Genomic DNA, 26,143 nt, shown 5'->3' with positions numbered 1-26,143 from the left:
TGTCTTAAACAATAATGAAAAATGTCAATTACAGACTCCCATGGATTGTGAGGAGCTTGCAATACCTAGGGTTTAAGCACTGCAGTGAAGTACTTTGTTTTACACTATTATCTACTGAATCATTACGAGTTCACTTTTGACAGCTAAGAAACCAAAGTTGATCGGCAATTCCCGCTTCATTCCAGGAACACGGAAGAAATAGATGATGTACATAAACATTTAAAAGGGTTTGAATGAGGACAAGCAACTACGCATAGCACGGAGGCCTCTGATCCCAAGCTGATAAATTACAGCCCAAATCACTTATACACAGAAAACATCAGAATACAGGAATGTGTTTTATTTGAAAGGAAGGACAAGCAAATCATACTATTTTCACCCTTCAGATCCGTATCAGGTACTGCAATGAGTAATTAAAACAAAGACAAGACAAAAAAAGCACCGCACTTTCGGTTTTCTCAAAGTTTCATAACACGACTCAATACGTGTATACTCTTAATAGAGACGACACGAGGAGAAGATGGAAACGAGTTTGCTGGAGCGAAGTGTCAGTTTGTGTCACTTCTGCATTCAGCTATAACCTTCGCCAAACCTTGTCCCCCACCCCGCCCATCGCCCGCGAGAGGCCGCGGCCGGCGGTCCCGCCCCAGCGGCGCCCGGCTCCCAGCGCCCATAGGATGCGGCTCCCGTCAGTCTCCCATCAGCCCAGCTCCGCCTCCTCAAACAGCAGCAGCCCTAGCCCTCCTATCCGCCTTTTGCCTTCAATAGGCCCTAAAGGACAATGCTGCTGGGGGGGGGGGGGGGGAAAAAATAAAAAAAGAGGAAAAAAAAAAAAAGAAAAAAGAAAAAAAAAGAGGGGGAAAGAGTCCCGCCAGATAGGCCCCCGGGGCTGCGATGTAACGCCGCGGCTCAGCCGGGGCGGTTTCCATCGGCCCCAGCCCGTCTCCAGCTCCCCCTCCCCGGTGCGCGGCCGCTGCTGCGTTCTGAACGCTCGCACGGGATGAAAGGTCACGGCGTGAGCACCGGCCGGGGCCGGCAGCGGCACAACCCCGTCACCTCAGCCTCGGGGTCAGGCGGGGCAGACGAGGCGCTGCCCGGATCGGGATCTCCCTACTCCGATCCGAACCGCCGCATCCTCCGCTTTCCCGTCTGCTGGCGTCGGGAGACACCGGCGCGGGCTGGCACCCGAGGCGGGTGGGTGCCGGGTGCCGCCTTCCCTTCCCTCCTTCTCCTCCTCTGCTCCCGGGCGTGACCCGGCCCGAGGGCACCGAGCCGCGGCTCCCGCTCCAGGCTGGCGCCTCCCTCCCGGCCGCGGCGCAAGCCGCTCACCTGGCGCCGGGTCCCGCCGGGATGGAAGAGCGCGGAGTCGGCGGCAGCCAGAGAGGGCTCAGCTCCCCTCCCGGGCAGCGCTCTGACCGGGGCACCCCGGCCTGGCCCCCGGCCCCGCCCCCGAGCCCTGCCCGAAACCGGCCGGCAGCCGCCCCCCGCCCGGCCCCCGGCGCTCCTGTCACCCCCTCCCCGGCCCCTTCCTCCCGCGCCCCCCGGCACGCTCCCGCCGCGTTGCGCCAGGCGCAGCCCAGGAGCGGGACCCGCCGTCCCGGGAAACCGTCCTCCCGGAGGGACCAGGCCCGGCCCCGCAACTCCTCCTCTTCCCGGGCTGTTAGCGGAGAGGGCAGAGATGCGCGGGCCTTCCCGGCCGTGGGCCGAGCCTCTGGCCCGGCGCTCCCGGGGGTCCAGCCCGGCTGTCCCAACGCAGCGGCGGGAAGGAAGCGGGGGAGGGGAAGGGCGCCCGCCGCCTCCTCCCGACTCCGTCCTCCCGTTCCACGAGCAGGGCGGCTGCCAGTCTCCTTCCCTCCCTTCAGCCCTGCCCCTCCCTCTGCTCCCCGGGCCCGTGGCGGGCATTTACCTGCCGTGGCGGCGCAGAGCGGGGCCCTGGGGCCTCTGGCAGCCGGAGGAGGCGGCGGACTCCGTCCCGCTGCTGCCGTCCCCGAGTGAGGCGGGCGGGACGGAGCCGGGACCTGCCCCGGGAGGCGTTACGTAAACCGGCGGCGGCGGCGGTTCCAGCGCCACGGGGAGGGAGAGAAGGAGGGAGGGAGGGGGCCGGGCCGGCCGCTCCGTCACCCGGCAACGGGACTCAGCGCCCCGGCGGACCGCGCCGCCGGCTCCGCCCCGTATCCCTCCGCCCAGAGGGCGGCTCGAATCCCTGATCCCAGATCCGTGGGGCTGCGCTGGGCGGGTGGGAACGGGTTCGCCAGCATCGGCCCAGTGGGCGGGATACGGGGGACGACGGGACCGCTCCGCTCTGTTTCGCACCCATCCCTCTCCCTAACTCTGTCGTCGTCCGTAGGGCCTGGGCGCCTGCGAGCCGCCTTCATGTCGGGCCCGCGGCGCAGGAAGGGCGGGGGGAGGAGGGGAAGTGTCCTTTGCCCTGGTTGTACAGCCTCCCGCCCGCCGGGAGAGCGCCGCGCTGTCCGCCCGAGGAGGCAAGCGGCGGGCGAGGCGCTCGGGAGTCACCGGGAGGGCGGCGGGAGCGGCGCCGGCCCTCGGCGGCGTGGCCGGATCCACCCGCGCCCCTCAGGAGGGCTGTGCCGCCGGGGAGGGGAACACCCAGGCAGGGCCGGCGCAGGAATGCGAGGGAGGGAGCGGGGGATAATGATGGAGCGTAGCGGTGTTTGTCATGTGAGGTCCTTTTGAAATCCTGAACGACTCCGAGGGCAAGGTTAGCAAATAAAAGTTTATTTTACTGCGCAATGAAAGCCCGTCTGTAAGGGAAGTCGTCTCCTAGAAGATTGTTGCCACTGAAAGTCGGGTTTAGTAGGTGAGCTCCTCGGGAGCCACGGAGATTTTGTTCCAATTGATTAAATGCCAGTTTAATCACAACTGTTTACACAACCGTGGAGTAATGAAAGAACATTTTTAGCATAATAGATGGGTGAAAATGGGCCATTGTAAGGCTGAAAACATGACAAGACACACCAAAGTACTCATCAAGCTTCTTAATTGGGAAAATAATGATGCCCTTTTCAGGTGTGCACTACCACCCTACATTTCTCAAATACGTGAACGCATATGGGCCTAAGGAAAGTCAATATTATGTAAGATGTCAAAGTAAGTCTTCTGCCTGTGTAATCCTGAGGTTTTCTTCCTTTTGTGCACTGTTCAACGTGTGGCTCCTAGAGTTCCAAAATGCAGTATGTCATTCATGTTGGCTCACACTGCTTCTTTTGTGCATGACATCTTCAGTCACTAGAACCAAGATTGCCTTTGAAAACATGATCCCCCAGTACCAGATGTGGTCCCATTTAGGCCTTTCAATAAGTCTGTATATAAAAAATACATCTCATAAGAAACATGAATGCAAACACTGCCTCCCAGCCTGTATACTAATTTCCTGATACAGAGCAACATTATTCTTATTTTTATTTTAGCTAGGGTTTGCCAATTTTGAACATCCTTAGCACCTAATTTAGTCATAAATCTGATTTAGGCTAGCCAAAAGTTAAGTATGCAGGCTTGTGTAGCTACATGAACTACCAGCATTCTCTTAAATACCGCTGAGGCAGTAATTGATGTCGTATGAACGTGCAGTTAATCAGTTACTTTCTCCAAACCTTGCAGGAGTATTTTGGGAGAAATCTAAAGAGAAAGCAGTGCTTTAAACTGTGTGATAAAAGGACAGAATTGTTCTCTGAACCATTTAATTGCTGTTCGAGTTATTTTCTTGTTTTGAAAAGCTAAAACTGAAATGCTTTGGGGGAAAAAATCCTGCTGACTGTTTTCTGCTGAGTCATTCCCCGGATTTATCAGAAGCATTTCACAACCACTGTAACACAACTCGCGACAATCACAATCAAATATCTTTTTGTCCAGGAGCTCAGAATTTGAATTCCCCTTTACAAGGTAGAGTAAAATATACTAAAATGCAGAGCACCTGGGATTTGTCAGTAGTATTAATTGGCACCAATTTAAATCAATCTCCATGCATATCCTCAATGTATTAGTAATGTATATCATCAATACAAATCCACTTACTCTATTTCACCCTTTAAACATTTTTTCTTTGGAAGTTCTGTAGAAGGAATAGATGCTCAGGATATTGGTGTTCTCCTAATGGAGCAAGTCAGAGCATGGAGGCCAATGATATATTATTCTGAATATTCACATAGTTGCTGTGTGACATTTCAAATTGTTCCAGTTCTGGTTTTGTGGTCACATCTTCGGATCCTGACAGTGGAACTTTTTTGTTTGTTGGTTGGTTTTTGTTGGGTTTTATTTTCCTAACAACCAACCCAGTTCTGATCTTCATTTGGCAAGCATTTCAGAAACAGCTGGTACATGACCATATGCTGTGCTGGCACTGCTGTGAGCTTATTTCCCACTTGTCCTCCTGGTCAATCAGAGTTGCTCCATGTGCTGAAGGACAGCTGGTCCCTTGGCATGCAAAGCAGCTAATGAACTTTTCCTCCAAAAAGCCATAGGGATAGAGCACATGAGCTGCGATCAGTGGTTTTTCCTTTCTGAAGTGCTATCAAAGATGGAAGTTTTCAATGGGAACCCTGTTTATTGCCTCTGTGTGACAACCTGCACCCTGTGAGAAAAACTATGTGGGTGTGCATTGTAGGTGACAGCACTTGTTTGGAAGACGAAGGCTAAATGACCTGTGTTGAAAAGAATGCTAAACCATAACTGAGTGACTGATGGACTTGTGCCTTTAGCTGTCAGCCTCAGCAAGTAGCACCATTTCCCTTTTTCATTGTGATCCCTGCTGAAAGGGTCTCCAATAAATTTCTAAAAATGTATCCATTGCATCATATAGTATCTTTTCCTTTAAGTAGCCTACTGAAGGAAGAATTGCACAGCAGTTCAGTATTACATAGGCACAGTAAGCATTTTATTGTCAGCCATTCCTCTTACTTCCTTAAAATCAGTCAGTTTATAATATTTCCTAAAATTTCCTTGTTGGTGCAATAAAAATCCCCTGATTTTCCCTGAGCAGAGATTATATATCAGTTAACTTTGAAAGTCACGATAACCAATCATTAGATAATCCTCTTGTTCACAGTTCATAAACTGTTCATATGAAATGCTTGATAAAAACAATCTGCCCATTCGGCATTTTAGAAAAGGAGATACAGTACCATTCGTGGAGGAATATATGTAGTTTAAGAACTTAAAAGATCATCTAAGTGTGTGGGATCTAAATATACACATAAATTGATAATGTGTTTTTAAAATCTAGAAAATGGATGTATATTAAAGTAAACTGAAAGAGGGAATATCCAACAGACTTGTGATGAGTTTTATTTGAAATCTTGATGCACAGATTGAAACTTTTTTACTTCTTTTCAGGGTCCTTTTCAGGTTTTGAGCAAAGACGTTCACACCTCCCAGAAGCAGTAACTCGGTTCAAATGACACGTTCAAAAGGCATTCCTCAGCACTAGATCAGGTTTCAGATTCCTTTTTACTGATCCCTCTTTCCTAATAATACCCCTGTGCAGTGAAAAACCAAGCTGTACATAACCACAGGATCAGAGGACCACTCTGTTGTTGGCATCAAGGAGCTCATCTACTGCAATGAGTGGAATGTGACATTAAATTTTAGTGGGTGTAATATATGTTGGTATAATTCGCGTTTTATTGTACATGTATAAAATCAGGTATGAAGCATTTTTCATGTATCAAACACAAAGGATTTGGGATTGCAAAAGGTGCTGCTGAGAACCCAGGAAGAGGGTAATTTGCAAGAGAACAGGGATGGCATTGGGAGAGGATGAGTCCACCCAGGCACGAGGGGTCTTCAACGACCCAGTGATTAACGCCTGATACCGATCTAATTCCTCAGGACCATACATCTTAGTGTCCAATTCCCTAAAATCTACTCAAACTCTCTTACCTCTGGGAAATCTCATCAACAGACCAGCAGCTGAAATATGAATATGTAACAACACAAGAGGGACAAAAAAACTGAAGCGGCATAGCCTCTTCAGTCATAGGCAGAAAAAAACTGTATAAAACTCCCTCTCCGAAGAACAGTTTATGAACTTTGGGGGAACCAGTGCGATAGAGGCTGGTTCAGAGTTCACCCAGCGCCGACCCCTGGCTCGACGCTGACTTTGATTGTGGCTGTTCTGAAATCCGATTTTGCACATTTTTCAATAAAATCCTTATTGATAAAATTTGACAGATTTCCTTTATAACAGTGGGGCTTTCATTAGGTCACAGTTCAACCCTTTTCCTTTCAGACTTCTCCCAAAGAGGTTTCAATATCTTTAATAAAACACACTAGCGTGGTGAGCTTGGAAGAGTCATTTGAAAAATCAATTACATAATTCAAAGTAAATTTATTTTCTATTTAATGCTACTTGATCACTATAACCTCAAAATGTATTTTTGTTTTCTTTGAACACAAAATGCATGTAGGAAACTGTCACCGAAACTGCAGGTCAGGCAGCGCTGTTCTGTAACAAAGTGTCTGGGCTCAGTGTTGGTATTTCTTTAGGACTTTTTTTTTTTTTTTTTAATTAATTTGCTTCAGTGTTACTGTTAGCCTTTTTCATCCTGTAGCACTAACAATTGAGTAACCCTAATAATACCTTGAGAAACTTTTGGGCAGCCCAAAGTAATACATGAACAGGACTCTGGGGCTGTGTACATAAAACAGACCACCTGAGGTCTATTTTAAAGAGTACTCAGAGAAAATTATAAAGAACCATAGCAATTGTCTGCAGCAGTTTGGACAGCCAACCAGTGAAGAAAGACTACAAAAAAAATGAAAACATTGCACTACATAATGAATGTAAAGGTCCAAGTACCTATATGCAGCATTTGAAACCATACACCAAGGAATAGCTTTCACTTGTGGTGTAATGAAAGAACTACAGGAAGTACAGTGTTACAAAAATGAAATCATTTTCACAAGTGACGAAATACAAAGCAAGTATTACATGCAATTGCATTTTAAGGACAGTTAGTCACCATTAAATGTACCAGTGTCTCAAAATCTGATCTTTTTTTGTAATGCATATGTTGAAGAATTTGATGTCATAATGAGGTATGAATTTAATTGCATATTTGTTGCTACATCAGCTATTGTCAAGCTATTAAGTTAATTACATGTTAAGTTTTAAACTAGATGAAACACATTATGACATCTGTTTTTTCCTATATACTACAGCTATTCCAGAGTTACCATGTTGGAAATGTCTGAGGTTTTGGCAGCTCACTGTCTTACAAATAGTTCATGAATACAATTAAACATCCTTCAGTAGCCTGAAGCACTTGCATTCAATCCTTGCCTTGCTTGTTAGAGATACAATATTGTCCTACACTAATTCCACCTTTTTTTTTTCCCCCCCCCAAATATTTGCTGTATTCTCAGTCAGTGATAATGCTGAAAACAGAGTTGAATGCAGTCTCATAGCTGACAATCTGGCCACAGATTTTGGAATGAATGTACTACTATCTTTATTAATGTTCTATATAAAATGAAATGGGAAAGAACCACTTAAAATTTTATTGAGTTCTTAAAGCAATTGCACTGAAGGTATTATTATTTTCCTTAGCATTTTCTTAACAAGATATTCTGTTGCAGACCCTGGTAATAGAAAAGTGTTCCTTTGTGTATTAATGGCTTATTGTCCTGGCACTTTGACATTATGTTTTGACTGATCAAAAAGTTTTCTTATCTGATCCCACAGTAAAAAACTACAAAGCAAAAAGGTTGCATGTTTTCAGATGCTTTAAAAAACAAAAATAAAACCCCTCAAATTTGGTTGGAAAGCTGAGACTTGAAAGTAAAGGAATCTGTATACATGACTTGCAGACTGTAATAAGATTATTATTGTTTTTCTTAATAATAAAAATGTTGATATTTTTATGTGTGTGAACAGTTTTATCTGTGTGGGAGCAAAAGGCAAAATGGCCATTGCTGATTTCTGATAGAATTGATAGGCTGGGAAGTGCTGCCATTAGAAATAACTAATTCCATTCAAAGGGCCGTTAAGAATGGCAGATTAATAACAGTAGCCATTACAAAGAGTTCATGTACAACAGGGGAAAAAGTCAAGTTTGACAAAAGCAGCATTTAAAAATGGGTATTGAATCCCAACCAAATACACTACTATTTTGATATTAGGGGAAAAAAAAAATTGGCAGTACATGCAGAGCTCTAGTATCTGCATTTCCAAAGCTGTAGCTGCTCTAGGAAGAGATTTCTAGCTGGTGTGATCGACTACAGGGCTGTCAGCCTGAAATAGAAACTATTTGAGCAGCACGAGAGGAGAGGGCATTTTTCTGTCAAGAATTAGCTAATATTTCAATATTTTGCAGCTAGACTGATATGCTCTCAAAAGTGTATTTCATGGTATTTTGGCTTGTAATTCTAACTGAATTAGATTAGATGATCATTTAAAAAGTTACTCATTGGAACTTGTTAATGGGAAGAAAACGACCTCACTTTCCAAGGCCAGTTTATGTGTTTATGCTAAAAAGGTGTTTTTTCTCAAGAGAGAAGCACTGCTGAGATAAAAACTACTTGTTTTCTGGTTTCATTAGGATTTTTTTCTTGTTGTTGTTTAAATGGGGCTGTCTTTTGAGTTTGATACTGTTTCAATATCAACTGCGAAGAAACAAAAAGCAGGCACAGCTTTAACTGGCTGAACAAAAATTGCTGTCTTGGTGTTAAATCACCCCCACACATTTTGGCAGTTGAAGACGTCATGAAATAAAGGAATATTAAATGCCTATACCCAGCCAGCTTTTCCAGGTGTAGAGCATTCATTTGCAGGGGTCATTTCTCCTAAGAAAGTAATTTTTATTTTTCTCTGAGGCTGACTGCAAGCCATTCTGTGTTCACATTACATAGGGAAGAGGCACTAAAGATCAAGCTAATCATGCTATGCAGGGTGGTATATCAGAGAATACTAGATGGCAGGATTGGGCCACAAGTACAGATCACAGATGGGAGCATAATCCTACAAGATGGATTGCTTGAACATTATTTGTTAAAGGGGTAAAATGAATGCAGTAACATTAAATAAGAGAATAGTTTATTTCTCAGAATAAATATTTTCCTCCTAAATGTAAAGGTCAATATTCCTGGCATTGAATAAGAATTGATAGCCAAGGGCATCACTCTCTGGCTTGTTGCAATGTTTTGATTTTATAGATTTTTATTCCAGGGAGCATACTTTCACAGATTGCATGTGCTTCTGTACAATGAACAGTATTTGACTTTGAACTTTTCTGGGTAGGAAATCATATCCTTAAGAAACAGGATGAAAATTCCATGCTTCACTGTTGTGCATAAAAGTGATTTCTGTATTTGGAATTGAAGTATTGCTGTGGCAAAAAATATTATGACAACGTTTCTTCCATAGTCAATGAAAAACTATAAGGCCCTGTAAAAAGGAATTCAGGGCACCTGTGTGAGGCACCAGCTTCTCTGCTCTGACTGCCTACGTCTGCCAGCTGATCCAGCACTCCCACATGCTGAAATGGAGCACTGCTTAGAGCTCATCAGTGCAAAACATTTTTGAAAACCATCTGAAGAGTCAGCAGGTTTGGCTTTGCCAGAACGAACTCTTGACACCAAGACATTTTTACAAGTAAGTAGGAGCCATGAGAGCCATCCCACTTCACATTCACATGACAGTTCTTTCTTCCTACTCCTTGAAGCCAGTGTGGCTCCATCCAGGTTTCCTATCAGGGATAGTTCTTGGCTTGTGCTACCTCCTGATGATGCTAGGCAGCTGGGCCAGCTATGCTAACAGTTAAGTACTATGTACTTACTATGTCCTGTACAAAGGTAACAGTTGATTTGGGTATTTGTCCTGGAAGACAGAAATGTTTACTCTAGGTCTAGGTCTAAGACCTTTTCAGTCTTGAGTGAGCAGAACCCACGAATTCTGATTTTCCCAAGGAATGAGCAAATGATAGAATGCCTAAAGATACAGGCTACTCTCTATCTCTCTTGTTACAGCTAGGTTATTGTTCAGAAAGGAGAGACAGAACCAAGAACAATATAAAACCAGACCCAAATCCCTTTATCTTGTTGCTGAATATCTTCCTTTGAAATGACAAGTGTAAAATTCTTGGGATTCAAACTCTGTTTCCGTTTATATGTATGCAGTTTACCCAGAATACTGTCTCTATCTCAGGAGCAAGTTCCTGAGAGTTGGAAGGAGGGAGATGTGAACCTCATCCTAAGGTATGCTCTACACTGCTGGTTACAGCAGTCTTGAAGAGCTCACTCCACATGCAAGATAAGAGTGCTAATGTCAGCTGGGAGTACTAAATGGAATTTGAGCTAAATTCAGAGCTACTCATGGATGTCAGGTGTGGGCATGGCCTTTCTGGGGATGAACTTAGGCGTTTCTTTCCCAGCTTTAAGAGCTCAGTTTGGGATACTTTTATGTATCAGGATGGGGGTAGGGGGGGTGATATCTACATAGCAAATTTTGAAGTCCTGTATAGAGACTCTAGAAAATTTTAAGCTCTTCCATGGATATTAGGTGACCTGAATAGCTCTCTTGGATTTTAGACACTGTGCAGACTGGAGCTATTACAAAACTGACAGGAAGACCAATGAGCAGAAGTAGGCTCTTATAACTGAAACATGTTTTTTTCCCTCTCATCTTCAAGACATGCACTTTTGGAAAAGTAGAGGACAGTTTCCTTTCTTACAGTTACCCAATTTTAAATGAGGGAGTAAATTCCTCAAGGTTGAATTCAACTCCTTAAGACATTTGATATTTTTTCCTGTGTGTTTGTTCAGCTTTTCCCTCTGTGAATGAAATTATCCATATATATCTACTATAGTCCATGTTCATAGATTCACCACCAACTTCCTGTAATGTATCATGCAGTGAAAGTGAGGTATTCAGCTGCAATTTCTTTTCAGCAAACTCATTAACTGACTTTTCTAGACAGTCACTGCTTGTCATTATTTGTGACAAGGGAGTTTTGAAAACTGTTACATGAGCTAGTGGTAGAAAGTACAATTAAATGTACATTAAAAGTACTGCCTCATTTGTTTTACAAAGAAAATCCTAGCAATAGCTCAGCTGAAATTTAATAACCGCCTGGTTTCACTGCTGCTGCTGTCTCATCCAAAGTCAATGATAAGTGCTTGCATTTTTTCTGTGGTTGGTCTTGGAGTGTGTGATTGTTTGCATTAACTATTCTGCTTTGTATAGAATTATGTACAGTTATGATACAGATGTGCAGATGATAACAAGCTCCTATGATTTGGTAATTATTTTTTTTTTTAAACTATACATGCAGAGAATATTTTAATTGCTTAGCACCCCATTTCAGGGGTTCACCTGAGTCATGTCTCACTGGGGGCAGGCAGGTTTTGAGTTTATGCAGTTGTATGTTAAATCAACAGTCTTCTTTGCTTGTGATGGGGATTTAGGAGGTATTTTCTTTTAATTCCATAATGATTAGATTCTCCAGTGCACTTATTTCTTATGGTGGTAGATTTTGTAATGTCATCTGAGATTATGTTCCTTTGGCACACCTATCATTTGTATACACATAAGGCACTGAAGGTGCCCATTATTTTCAGCTAACAAGTAATCTTGTTCCCACTGAACTTGAAATACATTGTTCTCTGTATCCTAATTTTGGCTTTTACAGTTATTTGCTTAATTGCATTTGGATTACTCTGCACCATGTTTTGATAGATCATATTTTAAGCTGCAAGATAAAACATCACCATAAATAGATGCATAGATATAGTCACAATGGAAACATTATGTCAGCTGTAGAGATTGATATGATTTACCATCTGTCAAGAGTATGTCATCATTAGCACAGTGGACATTATGGTACTGCTCTGCTGGCAAAAGCTCTTTCTTTCCTCTTGTCTTATCAGGCTCTCAAGCTATCCAGGGCTGAATAGAGAGGTTGTACCATAACATTTCTGCACTCACTGGAACAGTGGCAGAACTCTCTATAGACAGGGTCTTGTGATAATATTGCCGCAGCAGCAACCCATTCCTAGAAGGTGAAAAGATTTATGGAGGTTCATGCTCCTGCATTCTCCACTTTTGTAACCCTTGAGCTGCTGGACAAATATGCCAAATTTGCCAAGCGATTGCAAATCACTCCTTCATGTGGGAGCAGCAACTTCTGCTGAGATTCATGCACCTCCTGAGTTAGTGATTTCCTTTCATCTCCAGTCCAAGATTGTATAAGATGGTAATGGTGGTGTGACAGGAATTGTCCTGTGGGCTGTATTTGGTTGGAACAACACCCATAGTAGTGTATGATAGCTGCTGTTTGCAGTGGCTGGATGTCTTAGTAAGATGTAATGCCAATGGAAAAATAAGTTTCGTAATTTATCTCTTTGTTTTATCACATACAACTGTGAATGCTTCTTTCATCTTGCATTAGCGTTGTTTCTTTCACTCTCAGTCCCTTTTCCATGTCATAAAATAATCAAAAGAGCCATTTGTACACCTACAATAATAGGCACCACAGAATATTTCCATTTATATGACATTGGAAAACTTGCTTCTGAAGATCAAGCACTAATTAAAATATTTAGGTTGCATTAAACAATGTGGTGTACATTTGGTTCTGTCAGATCAGAATGAACCCTGTAAATCCCTATACCTGGAAGGTCCCTGTGGAAGGACCATATGAGCTATGCAACAGTATGTAGCATATATAGAATGTTCTAATAGTCTCCCACCTTCAGCATGCTGACAACTTAGTTGAAGGCTTCTAGAGAACACAGAATAACATTGATGCATCCAATTTGCAGTTCAGAAAGATATCAGATAAAATGCTACACAGAGATGAATCTATGTTTACTTGGTTAATATACACAAAGTCCTTATTTCTCTAGAAAGAAGAAAATCCTGGTGTTGCAAATTTTGTTGCAGAGGTGCATAAAAGGGAAAGCAGAAATCCATAAATATACATGTATATGCTACTATATATAGACATTCATGTCTATAAATTATATGGGTTTTTCAGCATGGAGTGATGAATGGTAGATCCCTGCATTTCTCAGTATAAGTGCACATAATTTCCATGCATGTTTCAAGGGATCAGCTGAGTTCTTGAAGGTGAATGATAAGGGAGTGGGGGGTGTGGAGGACTGAGATAACGGCAGGAGTCACCTGCAGGCTATGGAAAGGGTGGAGCTACCAAACTTACTATGTCAGACCTCACAAATTTGAATATTTAAGTTGTTTCAGTGTTATTTAATATATTTTCAAATGTCTCATGATCTCATAGATTTCCTTTGGTGGATTGCCTGTGTTTCTCAATCACAGGAAAATAATGGTTTACTATGATAAATATTCTTTCAGGAATGCATTAATATGCCCCTTTAAGCACTGAAATGTAGACTGAGCCTTAACTGTGTGCTGAAGTCTTGATTTCACTGGGATTTAATCACAGGTTAAAGTGGATTCCTGAGATAGAACCAGAAAGATAGACAGTGTACAATTAAAGGATGGGAAGGACACAACCTATTTAGCTCCTAGACTGCTCTTGTCACCCATATATGCATGTTTACAAATCCATTTTCATAAAAATCTGGGCAGAATTAGAGCTTGGTATGAGAAGGGAGCACATCAGAGCCTTCCTCTGAACTTAATTGAACTGAGAAGTTATTGAATTTGGAGAATTGCTTCAAACCCATGTCTTGCAAACATGATTTGCAATGACCAGAAGATGCTGGGATGATATCCAAAAGACTTTTAGTGAAACAAAAGCTATTAACATATTTCACAATGTGCATCCTGGCAAACAGCTCAACAAAAATTCATATTGATAAAGCCAGTGGGGTCTGGGTCACCAGTGTTCAGGATCATACTTTTGAATATCAGAAAGATTTATCAGGAATTGTGTAATGAACCATTTTCATACCAACAAATTTTCTATATTACAGAAAATAATGTATCATTGTAATGTATAGATTTGATGACATGTAAAGAGAATTTCTTGCACTTACCAAGAACACAGAAAATGAAAAAAAATAAGGGAGTGGTCCATTATGAAATAGATTCAATAATTTGACAAAGAATGTATTAAAATGTATGCTTTAGATTATTTTCTGTGCTATATGAACAAAAAAACCCCAAATATTTCAGGTAAAAAATGTGTGATCTGTGTGAATAAATTTAGCTAGTATATGTATTTCTCTATACAAAATAGAGACAACTGTAAAAACAGAATAGAGACAATTTGAATTAAGCAAGAAAAACGTGGACAAACTCAAGAAGTGGGCACATGGCAATCTTATGAGGTTCAACATGAGGTAAAGTGCAAGGTCCTGAACCTGCTTTGGGGAAAGCCCTGGTATCATTACAGGCTGGGGGATGAATGGATTGAGAGAAGCCCTGTGAAGAAGAACTTGGGGGTGCTGGTGGATGAAAATTTGGACATGAGCTGGCAGTGTGCATTTGGAGCTTAGAAAGTATCCTGTGCTGCATCCGGAGTAGTGTGGGCAGCAAGTCAAGGGAGCTGATTCTGCCCCTGTACTCTCCACTCTGGTGAGACTCCACCTGGAGTACTGCATCCTGCTTGGGATCCTCAGTAGAAGAAAGCCATGGACCTGTTGTTTGAAATGAAAGGAGGGGGGATTCAGAGTAGTTGTAAGGGAGAAATTTTTTATGGTTAGGGTGGTGAAACACTAGAACAGGTTGTTCAGTGAGACAGTGGATGCCCCACCCCTGGAAACATTCAAAGTCAGGGTGAACAGGGCTATGTGCAGCCTGGTCTAATGTAAGGTCTCCTGCTCATTGCAGGAGGGTTGGACTAGATGAGCTTTAAGGGTCCCTTCCAACCCAAATTAGTCTATGATTCCATGACTGTATCGTTTCTCATCCTGAAAATATTTTGACATGTGAATTGTTTTATTTCCATTTTCTGGAGTTTATGTATAAGATGTGCCACATTACAGGTAATTATGCAAATCAAAACTTTTTTGTTGTTGTCAATGTAATTATAGTATGTTTACTAGTAAGACACAGCAAGGAACAATGGGCTCCAAATCCTTGCTTAGTTTGTTAGATCCCATATTTCTGTGCTATTTTCTCTTTCCTAACTTTCAGTATATCTTAGCAGCCACCCAGTACATGATGCATTCAGTTCACTACTTTCATGTGATATATCTGGTTATAGTGTCAGAAGCAAGGTTACTCAGTGATTCAATATAAAGGAATCACTGGTAGTGTTTGGATCAATTTCTCTATAAATACATTGTGAGTGGAATCTTCAAAAAGTGTTAGCATTGCTGAGCAGATTTATTGTCTCCATTTTGATACTCATAAGTAGGAACAAAATGTGTTTTATTGAAATATTCTGTATGAAAATTTGCATTTTATTTAACATGAAACTAAAAAGAACACATTCAATAATTTGAAACTTTGAGCTTCACTTGAAATCTGAATTCAGATTTAGATCCGAAATTAGAAAACTGACATTTCTGTCTGTAACAGTGGCTCTTGCATAAGAAAAGAAGATATAGAAGCTAGTAAGAATTCCACCCAACTAATATAGGGCAGTTGTTTGTCATTGTTATTTCTCAAATTGCTTTGCAATTCGACTTTCTCTCATTTTGTAAAGGAGAAAACTGAGGCACAGAGAGAGAAGGTGGTTTACCAAAGGTTGAACAGCAGGTCAGAGGCAGGGGCCCAAGCACAAGTCCATTTTCTGCTGCCTGGTTCTGCCATCTATCCACCAGCACCATGGTGCTCATCAGTGACCACTTGGAAACAGAAATCTTCTTCAGAGAGTATTACCCAGCTTTCGCCATAGCACAGGCCTTTTCTTATTCATTTATAGGCATTACTTTATCTGACAGGAAGAATGAAAATGGAAGAAAAAATGGAAGGAAAATTCCTTCTATTCTCAATGAGAAACTGGAACATTATAGTAAAATTTATGCTGCCAGAAACATTTATCCCTCTGTGATCTTTTACTGTTTCCTTAAATGAGCAGCTTCTCTCCATCCAGCCATAGTGACTCCCTCTTCATCCCTATGCAAAGAATCAGTTTAGACTGATTCAAGTACTTTTACAGGCAGCCACCAAATGAATACACTGCATTTCACTGAGTTTGCAAATGCTGGTTAGGTCACAAGTTGCTCAGACAAAAATGTTCTATCGTAAACACTGGTTGTTTTCACTTCCCCTCCTTCTCACATGCAAGAGGAGTGAGATTCATCCATTGGCATTTATTTGTGAAATAGAGTCTTGTCTCTTCATACATCATATACCAAATTAACTATGTTATCTCAGCTGCATGAATTTTTACATCCAATTTAATTATCCTGTTTAAAATTATGTATGCTTATACTGGTATGAAGGTGTTTTACACTGCCACTGGGTTTCTTTCTGCTAAGGAAAAATAAGCTATCCTTATACAGCTCCTAAACTGGAGCTGTACAGCTTTAACTGTACTAATGTAGTTAGGTCAGCACAACTCTATTGTAAACAAGGTCTATATTGCACAGCTAAGGCTAGATTACTCGGGTTTGCACAAGGTCAGCCTACAGAATATGCACAACCAGTGTAACTAGTTGTGTTTTAATAAATACTAATAACACGTGTCTAATTACGACAGTTCATCTCGACATTTCCTGCCTGCCTCTCACAGAATGACTAAGTGCTTCCCTCTCACCACCGAGCCAATTGCTGGCTGCACACTATTATTAGGGGCAGTCCTGTATAATTTTCACAATTATAGTATATGTCATTTCATACTTGTGGACTGCCAACAAGAGAGCACTGTCCACCCAGAAGAAAAATACTGCCTGTAATCACTTTCAAGGGCTGAGAGAGGCAAATGTTTACTCACAGGCACAGCTTTTCTGACCGTGAATAGTCCCCGTGCTTTCAAAGGGATTAAGCCTGCTAGTAAGTATTTGCAGAATCAATGCCTTGATCAGCACGCTCAAATGGTTAATTTTGCTCTTTGCAAACAAGTTTGAAAGATGCTAAAGTCTTATGATGGTACACATGCAGGTTAGATCCTGGTTTGGAACTGCATTTCAATTTTTAAAAAGCTTTGGCAAGCGAGCCCCCACTGCTACATTTACTCCAAAGTGTGTTTTGTGATGAATGTAGCGGTCAGAATGTCACACAGACAAATATTTCAGTAGAAATGTGCAAATAATGATAGAAATGTGCAAGTAATCAAATTACAATGTTACAAAATCTCATTAAATAATGGGATCTAGAAACTGTGGGTTAGATTTATTACTGGAATGAACAGACACCATTCATGAAAATTGTAGGCTAATTGAAAAAAATTGTAGAATATGTGGATTTTATGTAAACAAAATTTACATTAATGCATTTTCTGTCTTCTTTTCCATCTCCTCTTAACATGCAGCCAGCTCCTACTCTCTGTGGTCTTGCTGTCATCTTTTCCTGTCTACACCCTTTCAATAACTCAGTGCAGTACTAGATCCAAGAAATCAGTTTTGCCTGCTACTATGAAATCTGTAGTGTTTTTGAGTGCTCCTCTCAGCCAGAAATCAATTTCTCAACTTTGGCTCTGCTTGTTTCACCCTATGTAATGATACACTCCTTAGTGATCCTTCGTAGATCACTAAGGAGTTTAGCCACAGAGGAGCTCACTTTCTCTCTTGTAAGAGGAAATGCCCTTGAAAGTGCCTTGAGCCCTTTCCAAGGATCTTTGGGAAGATAAATAGCATGTCTGTGCTGTCCACATTGATCAGCTGCAAACTTTGCACCTACTTCTTATCTTCACTTGTCCACAAAGCCTGCCTGTTGTTGTGCACATCCAAATGCCACCTCAATAGCTGGCTCTGTAATAGAGAAATTCAGATGTACATGATATCTGCACCCATGCCTAGGCTTCACCTCTTTGCAAGCATGGTTGATGACCCTCTGCTCCAAAAAGTTGTTGAGACCCCCACACTGAACATTTAGTGTTCAGCACCTGAATTATGAGCACAGTTCTATATTTTGGCAGTGTGAATAAAACCAGTCACGTCATAGGGAACTGGATTAGTAGATTTGCAAAGAAGGTAAAGTTATCCTACAGCAGTTGTGCATTGCATGAACTTAATGATGTCTTTATTCTATGAACTGTAGTAATTAAAATCTAATCCACAGTAGAATCAATACATGTTGCCATTATTTTCACTAATGTATGCACATAAATAAGAGTATAGGGAGAAGCTGTAAATATATGTGATGAGATTAATGAAGCCTTTGATAATACCTCACCTGGTATTTCCATAGTTGAGGTACATTTAGGTACTGATAAACATCATTTAATGTTACTACATTAAAATTAATAATCCAAAAATGAAAATTGCTTACCAACAACAGTTCAGTAAAAAATATTTTAAGAAGGGAAAAAAGAGCACATATAGGTAAGCAATGTCATACTGCTGCACAAAAATGAACATCCTATGAGGATGCCATAGGAGAAATGTTGTATGTAAATAAAACCAAATAATCCTTCCACACTACTTAGCTTTCTGAATGTTTAAACTTCAAAATTGATCATGTTCTTGTTTTTTTGCAGATCAATGAAAGCAGGAGTCCAAGGACAAGCAACAAGATTCATTGATGCCCTTCCTTGACATTTCAGGACCAGAACCACTAACAGATACTGTAGAGAAGCTCACTGTGCACATTTTTAATCCACATCATATACATAAGCGTAGTATGTTCATAAACCGAGGGAGTAGGATATTGTTGACCTGAATGACACTGAAAGCATTTGCACTCACAAAAAAATGTAATGATCTCCCTTCTAATAAAGCAACACATGAATAAAGCAACAGCATAAACTAGGGCTGAAAATCATAAAATGGATTCATATGGATTCCTCCATAATATGGAGGATCATAAAATGCTAGAATATCCTGAATTAAAAGGGTCCCACACAAGGATCATCCAGTCTAACTCATGGCCCTTCACAGCACTATCCTCAAGAGTTACACCATGTGCCTGAGAGTGTTGTCCAGAAGCTTGCTGAACTCTGTCATGTTTGGTGATGTCACCACTGCCCTGGAGAGCCTGTTTAATTGCCCAACCACCCTCTGAATGATGAACTTTTTTCTAATATCCAGCCTAGATCTCTCCTGAAACAACTTCAGGCCCTGTCACTGTTAACACAGAGAAGAGATCAATGTCTGCCTGTCCTCTTCCCCTCATGAGGCAGCTGTAACTGCAATGAGGTCTCCCCTCAGTCTTCTCTTCTCCAGGCTGAACAAACCAAGTGAACTCAGCAACTCCTTGTGACTTCCCCTCAAGGCCCTTCACCATCTTTGTTGCCCACCTTTGGACATTTTCTAATAGTTTAATGTCTTCCTTTTATTGTGGCACCCAAAACTACCCCCAGGACTTGAGCTGAGACCGCCCCAGTACACCCTTGCTTGGCTGGTCATGCTGTGCCTGATGCCCCCAGGACAGGGCTGGCCCTCCTGGCTGCCAGGGCACTGCTGACTCTTGTTCAGCTTTCTGTTGATCAGGATCCCAAGGGCCCTTTCCATGGTGCTGCTCTCCAGCCTCTCATCCCCCAGGCTGGCTGTATATCCAGAATTGCCCCACCCCAGGTGCAGAATCCAGAACTTTTCCTTATTCCATTCATATAGTTGGTGATTGCTCAGTCCTCTCATTTGTTGAGGTCTCTCTGCAGGCCTCTGCCCTTGAGGGAGTCAACAGTTCTTCCCAATTTAGCATCATCTGCAAACTTACATAGTATCCTATGGTCTTTATAGCAAAAATGACTTAATTTTATTTAAGATTATTTGGGGCCATATTGAAATAGTAAGGCATCTCCCTTCTGACCAAGACTGTCACAAGCAGCAGCATACAATAGAAGGCTAGACTAGGAGCCAGCAGGCTGAGTTCAAATCCTTCTCTTCTTGATCTGCTCAGCAGAATGAAGAGGTCGGTTTATCTCTCTGTTTCCCTTCCCACAGAAGTTCTTGGTTTCTCCTTTATGTGTTTTGACCTTTTTGCTACCTTTGACTTTTATCTTATTGGACCTAGACCATCTTTCCCAGTGTTTCCATAAAGTTTAGCAGAATGTGTCTGTGTCTTTGTGTGAGACTTCAGACACTGATGCAATTATAATTTGGCAGGAAGGAAATTAATTTCTTTTTTTAGGCAGGGAAATGCTCCCAAATATATGTTAACATCTGAGACCTGGGTTTCAACAAATGACTGTTTGCTTCTGTGGCGTCTACTTCAGCATGCCATTGACTTCACAGGACGTCTCCTGGGGACTGGAGCTGTGCATATGCTGCAGACAACTTTCCTTTGGCTGAAGACTACAGAGAGCTAGACTGGCGTTAACAGCTGCCTGAAGCACAGGTTACAGTAAAGTATATCGTGTTCATATCATCGTTACATACCTTGGATTCCACTGTAAGCCTGAAGCCTGGGAGTGAGGAGAACTCTTTGGACCATAAATACATTAGCTCGGCGCAATGAGCTATGTGAATTTGTCCTTCAGTTAAGGGAAAAGGAGAAAGGACTTTCATTCCACAGTGGTATTCTTGAGACTGCTATAGTGCAAATCAAGACAGGATTTTTTCTCTTGTCCCAGAAAACTTGGAGACATTTCTGTCTGTAACAGATACTACTGATATTCTCAATACATATATATATCTGAGGCAAGGCTAAGTGTAAATCTTCATTCACAATCAAACTGAAATAATAATTAATGAGTATGCTTATAGCTGTGCCTGCAATAATAGTTCTTTATTATTCAATGTGCATTTTGTAGAGTATTGGCAATTTTCTTAAGGGAGAATAGAAGAAAAATTGTAGAAACAAGTAAGAGATAATTATTAGAAACCCAGGGAAAAGAGAACTTTGGCTTTTATGATGCTTGGATACTGTAGAGAGAAAATGGACCAAAGGCCCAGAGAATCAAGGGTGAGGATTAAAAAAGGCATGATGCTTTTATGAGGGAAGGACTTGGCAGCAAAAGAAATGGTTCACCTTCCCTAATACTGAATTTTTCATATGGCCAAAATGAGCATAAGAGGTAAAAATAAAGCCAGAGGTAGAAATTCTAGCTGAGAATGGATCCAAGAGATTCTTCATTATTGTTGTTGTTGTTTTTGAAGACCAACAAGTTGGAAGATACAGATTTTTAAAAATAATGCATATTTTAAAGTAATTGTATCCACAACTACCAGAAGCAAGTTCAGCATAAGCAGAAATGCTTCACTGCTTTCCCTAACAAGGAAAAAAGGGCATAATATGTCACTGATTGAAAACATGTCCTCTTTTCTCTCTCATTTGTTGTCAAAGTCTGACAAACTTATTTGCATTCACTTCTTCCAAAATTTCTGATAATTTTGTCACTGGCAGCCAAACCTCTGTGCCTTGAAACACAACATTGTCAGATCATCTGAGCACAGTCTTAGCTGCATCATTTACTGTACAAAAATTGCGATTAAATAAACAGATTCTGAAAATAGGGCATTAGGGTGTTTTTTTGCACTTGGAAATCATGGTTGTTTTTCATCTTACCAGAAAAATTGCCCTGCAAAGCGATTTCCGACCCTTGATTCAGCATGCTGCTTCGGCAGCGTTCCCAATCCCTGTTAATCCTGGGCATAAAAACCACCCGAGGCTACTGCGTGCTGCTGCAGAGCACTACACTGTTGGTCAAAGGGACAGCCCTTCTCACCTTTCTTTACTGCCCTCTAGCAAACAAATAATTTTGAGATGTTGAAAACATTTGGAGTTAATAGGAGAGACCCTACCCCCACATGCAGAGTGTTTCTAGTGAGCAGCACGGGGCTGTGCAGGTTTCACCTGTGCATGAGCTCATCCGTGGGCAGTTCCAGCAAGGCTCAGAACATGAGGCCCCTCTAGCAGGGTTTGCAAAAGCTAATCCACAAAATGTTTCTGCTAATTGAGTCATGTGCTTGAACATGTGGAAATCAGAAACTAGCTGAACCTTTTTATCTAATTGCTAAATTGAGCTTTGTGTACTTCAACTGAAAGTAGTGGAGGGGACCTTCCCACTGCACAATGTAGTTGTTGGACTGTGTGTGGGCTGAATGGGAAATTTAAAACAGGTATTTATTTAGTGCATTTCTCTGATAGAGTATACTGAGTGTGTTTCTTTTCTTTAATTCCCATACTGTATTTCTCTTGTACATCTATCTATATATGTATTTGTGCATGTTTCAATGATGTTTGGGCATGAGTATCTTAAGGATATTTTTAAACAAATGCAGAAGCACACGTATTGACAGAGTGAAATGTTGGGAAAAAAGGAAGTAGTAATGGATTTTTTTTTCTGTAAATACAAGTAATTTACAGAAAGATCCTCTGTAAATGTAATCGGTTTGTGCTAGTAGTAACTAGATAGTAACTATTTCTATCAAATTAAGTAGGAACATTGCAGTAGCTCCTGAGGGCACTAGTCATAAATCTGTAAGACTGCAAAGTCTGTAAGATTCTCTGCAAGAGTATCAGTGGCTCTGGAAAAATGTGTTCTGCTGGGGAACAGGGGAGGCCGCCAGAGATAGCTGCTTGCTCTTTCTGCTTGATTAGACACCCAGACCCTGACGTACAGCTGGCCTTGTCAGCTGCAACATGCCAAGGCCAAACATGGCTGAGCATGGAGAGCTGTTCTTAACTCATGAAGCATGGCTCTAGTCCTGCAAGGACTGCGAGCACAGGCTTTCTGAGCTGTACAAGAGTGTATGAGTAATCCTCAAGTCATCCAGCAGTAGACACAGAGCTGGATTAAACTTCTAGGTGCCCACATGCAACCTTTTTATTTGTTGACAAATCTCTAAAATTTGAGCAGGAATTAAGGATTAAATGTGGAAACACTTTTATAACAAAAAAAAAAAAAAAAAAAAAAAAAAAAAGAAAAAAAAAAGAAGGCATTGACATAGTTGACATAGTCTGAAACAGAGCTACCCAGAGTCCTGCAAAGGCACCTGGTAGGGCTCAAGGTGGAAGATCAGCCCAAGCACAGAAGAAACTACACAGTGAAACCCCACACACTTTCCCAGTGAGTTATCACTGTGCTGCAGCATTATAAGACAAAAATACCACCCTGCAGCAAGCATGCGATGAGTGAAGCAACACAGTTATTGATGCAATCTTGGAAGTGCCAGCAGTGCCTGAGGTTTTCCTTTTGGTTTCTCTGTGCAGAATCCAGGTCTGAGAGATCCTGGCATTTAATTCTGAAACTCCCACTGTGATATTCACGCACTTCCCTAAACTGAATATTGCAAAAATTGGAACGACTGTCTGTGCTTCACTGATCATTCCGTGGGAAAATGCATCTGATAAAGAAGTTTACTTCCTTTTTCCCCTGAATTCCTTCTGTTTGTACCAGATTTTGCGTAAACAAAATCCCAAACACCATATTCCCTTGAAAATATTTTCCCCCCAGTCAGACCTTAAATTTCTACTTATGGCCTCTGATTCTTGTTCAAATGTTCCATGAAGAATTAAATATCTAAAGTGTTGAAGCTGATAAGGTCAGACTACGAAACACTGACAGTTTTCACAGCTGTTTTTGCAGCACTATCCTGCGCCCTTTCCTTGTTTATGAAAACAAGCTTTATCCTGTTTTATTATGGCTAAACTCCTGCAGCCTGTGCACTTCAGGGAAATACTCCCCCGTGACCTGGCAGGAGTCCCCACTGGTGATAACCCCGTCCCTGCTGGGGGCCCCGCTAATCGCGCCTCCCCACGCCCAACGCCCTGCGCAACCACGACATCTGTATTCGCTATTTAACAGAGTTATTCTGAACAGCAGCTTGTTCCCAATATCTCCTTACAGTGTTGCTGGAGTATGAAGCCTGCCTCAGCTTCCCGTGGTTACTTCGCATTAGTGCAGAGCTGTTTCTGTAAATATGCAGCCTGAAAATACTCGGTTACAAACTCCCATCCGTGCAGAGCTACAACCGGATTTGCAAAAATGTGTGGAAAAAAGAGATGAACATTCTCAAGATTCCTTTACTGCTGCTGAAAATGAATCATCTATACATAAAAATTATGAAAACTCAAAAAAAAGGCACATTAACATACATCTAAAGAAGAACTGGATAACAATTATATAAATACCAAGTCTCTACCGAGATCTAAAATATAATTACAGGCTCAATTTTCTGACAGATGAAAGAGACAATTTTACAGAAATTTGGTTCTGTCTATGCCTCAAAGATACTGAATAAAACCTTTTTTTATTTTTTGTCCTGCCACAGTGCTTCTACTAATCAGGAAAATTCTTTTTTTTTTTTTCTTTTCTTTTCCCCCATGATGTCTTTAGTAATACAGTTGCTACTTGGAGAATTTTGGCAATAACATGATATTTCAACCTTGATGACTAGGTAAAATTAATATATGGGTTTGGTACAATAGTTTAGGTTATTGCAAGTATAATGAAGTTTTTTAAAATTTAAACTCCTTTTTCATTTAAGTTATGTCTTTATGGTAAGGGCCTACTAAATTTTTTTGCTACCATTGCCTTGAACCTTGTGACTTTGAGTCCAGTGTGAGGGAATTTATTTTGAAAGTAGAACTGAAGACAGTCACCTTATTTAAAATGTTTTCTTGAAGGCTTTATTATATACAACAGTTAAGTGTTAGTTTCCTCCTTCACGGGCAAGTGAGTGAGACAGAACAGGATTTCAATGCTCAAATAAACATAATCAGTTCTCAGGACTTGTCACTAAACTTAGATTTACCTGTGGATTTTCAGCTTTCTAGGTGCCCATTCTAGCTGCCCCCTCCTCACATGAACTAGTAGTGTGGTAATCACTAGAATTTTAATTTGATTATTGTATTTTATGCTGCGTTTTGGTTCCTTTTGTGATAGATACAGCAAAAAAAGGTCCTGGTCCAGGTTTTGCATGAAGCAGCAATTAACCATTCCCTTGGCATTAAATGGCTGTGTGGGCTGGATTCCTGAAACACCTGAGAAGTGTGCTGGTGCCTGATGTTTAAAATGTATTTATGTATAGCTCTGCCGAGCATGACAAAGCTCATATGAACTAGAGGACTAAGTGGCATTTCTGAAGTAGCATGGATGCTGCCAGGTCTGAGGATGTAGTGTGACATCATGCAAAGGTACCTAAATTAGAGGCAAACAAGGTCACAACTAGAAAACAAGCCAGTGCCGCAGCCGAATTAACCCACCATCCTCCCCAGACTAATTGGCCCTGCTGAGAGCGAGTGCTCATTAGCCCTGGAGCAGCGGCAGCTCCTTCCCACAGCAGAGCGAAGGTTCTGGTTTGGGCGGGCGGATCTCCGCCGTGCACAGACGGGGTGATTTGCACACAGGCTCCTGTGGCGCGGCGCGGCCGAGGGGACACTGCCGGCTCTGGGTGACGCTGGGGTTCCGCAGTCCTGCCCTGCAGAGCTCGGCACGCCTCGGTGGCGAGGAACGGCAGTCCCAGAGCGATCCAAGACGTGCTGCTGGCAGATCCTGAGCTGGTAAACTCCAGCGAGCCTGCCTGGCCTGGCTGCGGCCCTGGCTGCGGGAGAGCCGGCCGGAGCCGGAGAGCTGAGGGACGAGGCAGATGTCAGCGAGAGGCTCAGGGCAAAGCGGCGGCAGGAAGGTGCAGAGGAGGGTGTGGAGACAGAGAGGTGACAGTGACGGAGCCCGAGTTTAAAAAGTAAAATCTATGAGGCTTTTCAGAGAAATGAAACTCTTTGGTGAATCTCCACATGGATGATCAGGATTCATCTTCTCTGTTGAGCCAAGACTGTGTTCTTTTGAAAATCTGTCTGTGCTGCACTGGGATGGGGGTTTTCTGCTCAGCAAAAATGTATTTTGATAATTCATCTGATCAGATGGAGAAAGGCAGAAGGTAGTGAAAGCTGAGAGATAAAAGGGAAAGGCAAATCTGCTCAGGAATGGGGATGATCTGACAGTCCACCTGCACAGTGGACTTTAACCTGGGAGAAAAGGCTGGAATCTTAAAATTATCTGGGTACAGTACCCAAATAAAGTGTCACACAGCTGGGCCTAGTCATCACCTTGACTAGCAGCTCCATTTCTCATTAAATGCTCTTAAAAATAAACAATTCCTTCTAAACCCCATCCTAATATACTAGGAAACAGTGTTGGAAACTTTTCAATATAATTTTGACCTGTTGTGGAAGCACATAATAACCATCCAACTATGACTAACACATTAG

General features: G+C 42.0%; 1 protein-coding gene and 2 long non-coding RNA genes across 15 annotated transcripts in view; 2 read left to right on the top strand and 1 right to left on the bottom strand.

The window, feature by feature from the left end:
* KIAA0232 (KIAA0232 ortholog) overlaps positions 1-2,060 on the bottom strand; it is a 63,472-nt gene extending 61,412 nt beyond the window's left edge. For 4 of the 12 annotated variants that reach the window (XM_033513664.1, XM_015624343.3, XM_033513665.1 and 1 more), the window contains exon 1: positions 1,907-2,058. The gene's annotated coding sequence lies outside the window, so the exon portion shown is untranslated. Of the gene's footprint in view, positions 1-1,906 lie in introns of all 12 variants that reach the window. The other 8 variants (XR_004496955.1, XM_033513668.1, XM_015624349.3 and 5 more) reach the window with 4 other exon arrangements.
* Positions 2,061-16,661: 14,601 nt separating this feature from the next.
* LOC117244331 lies at positions 16,662-21,083 on the top strand. Its single transcript, XR_004497203.1, has 3 exons — positions 16,662-16,882; positions 18,528-19,900; positions 20,224-21,083. It is a non-coding gene; the product is annotated as an uncharacterized LOC117244331 (long non-coding RNA).
* Positions 21,084-21,897: 814 nt separating this feature from the next.
* LOC117244329 lies at positions 21,898-24,201 on the top strand. 2 transcript variants are annotated; one of them, XR_004497200.1, is made up of 2 exons: positions 21,898-22,050; positions 23,144-24,201. It is a non-coding gene; the product is annotated as an uncharacterized LOC117244329 (long non-coding RNA). The 2 variants fall into 2 exon arrangements; XR_004497201.1 differs by lacking the exon at positions 21,898-22,050 and adding an exon at positions 22,077-23,000.
* The last annotated feature ends 1,942 nt before the right edge of the window (positions 24,202-26,143 follow it).

Source organism: Parus major, chromosome 4 (assembly GCF_001522545.3).
Source record: "Parus major isolate Abel chromosome 4, Parus_major1.1, whole genome shotgun sequence".
Taxonomy (NCBI): domain Eukaryota; kingdom Metazoa; phylum Chordata; class Aves; order Passeriformes; family Paridae; genus Parus; species Parus major.
Note: the sequence above shows the minus strand (reverse complement) of the source record. Positions and strands in the feature narration are given on the sequence as shown.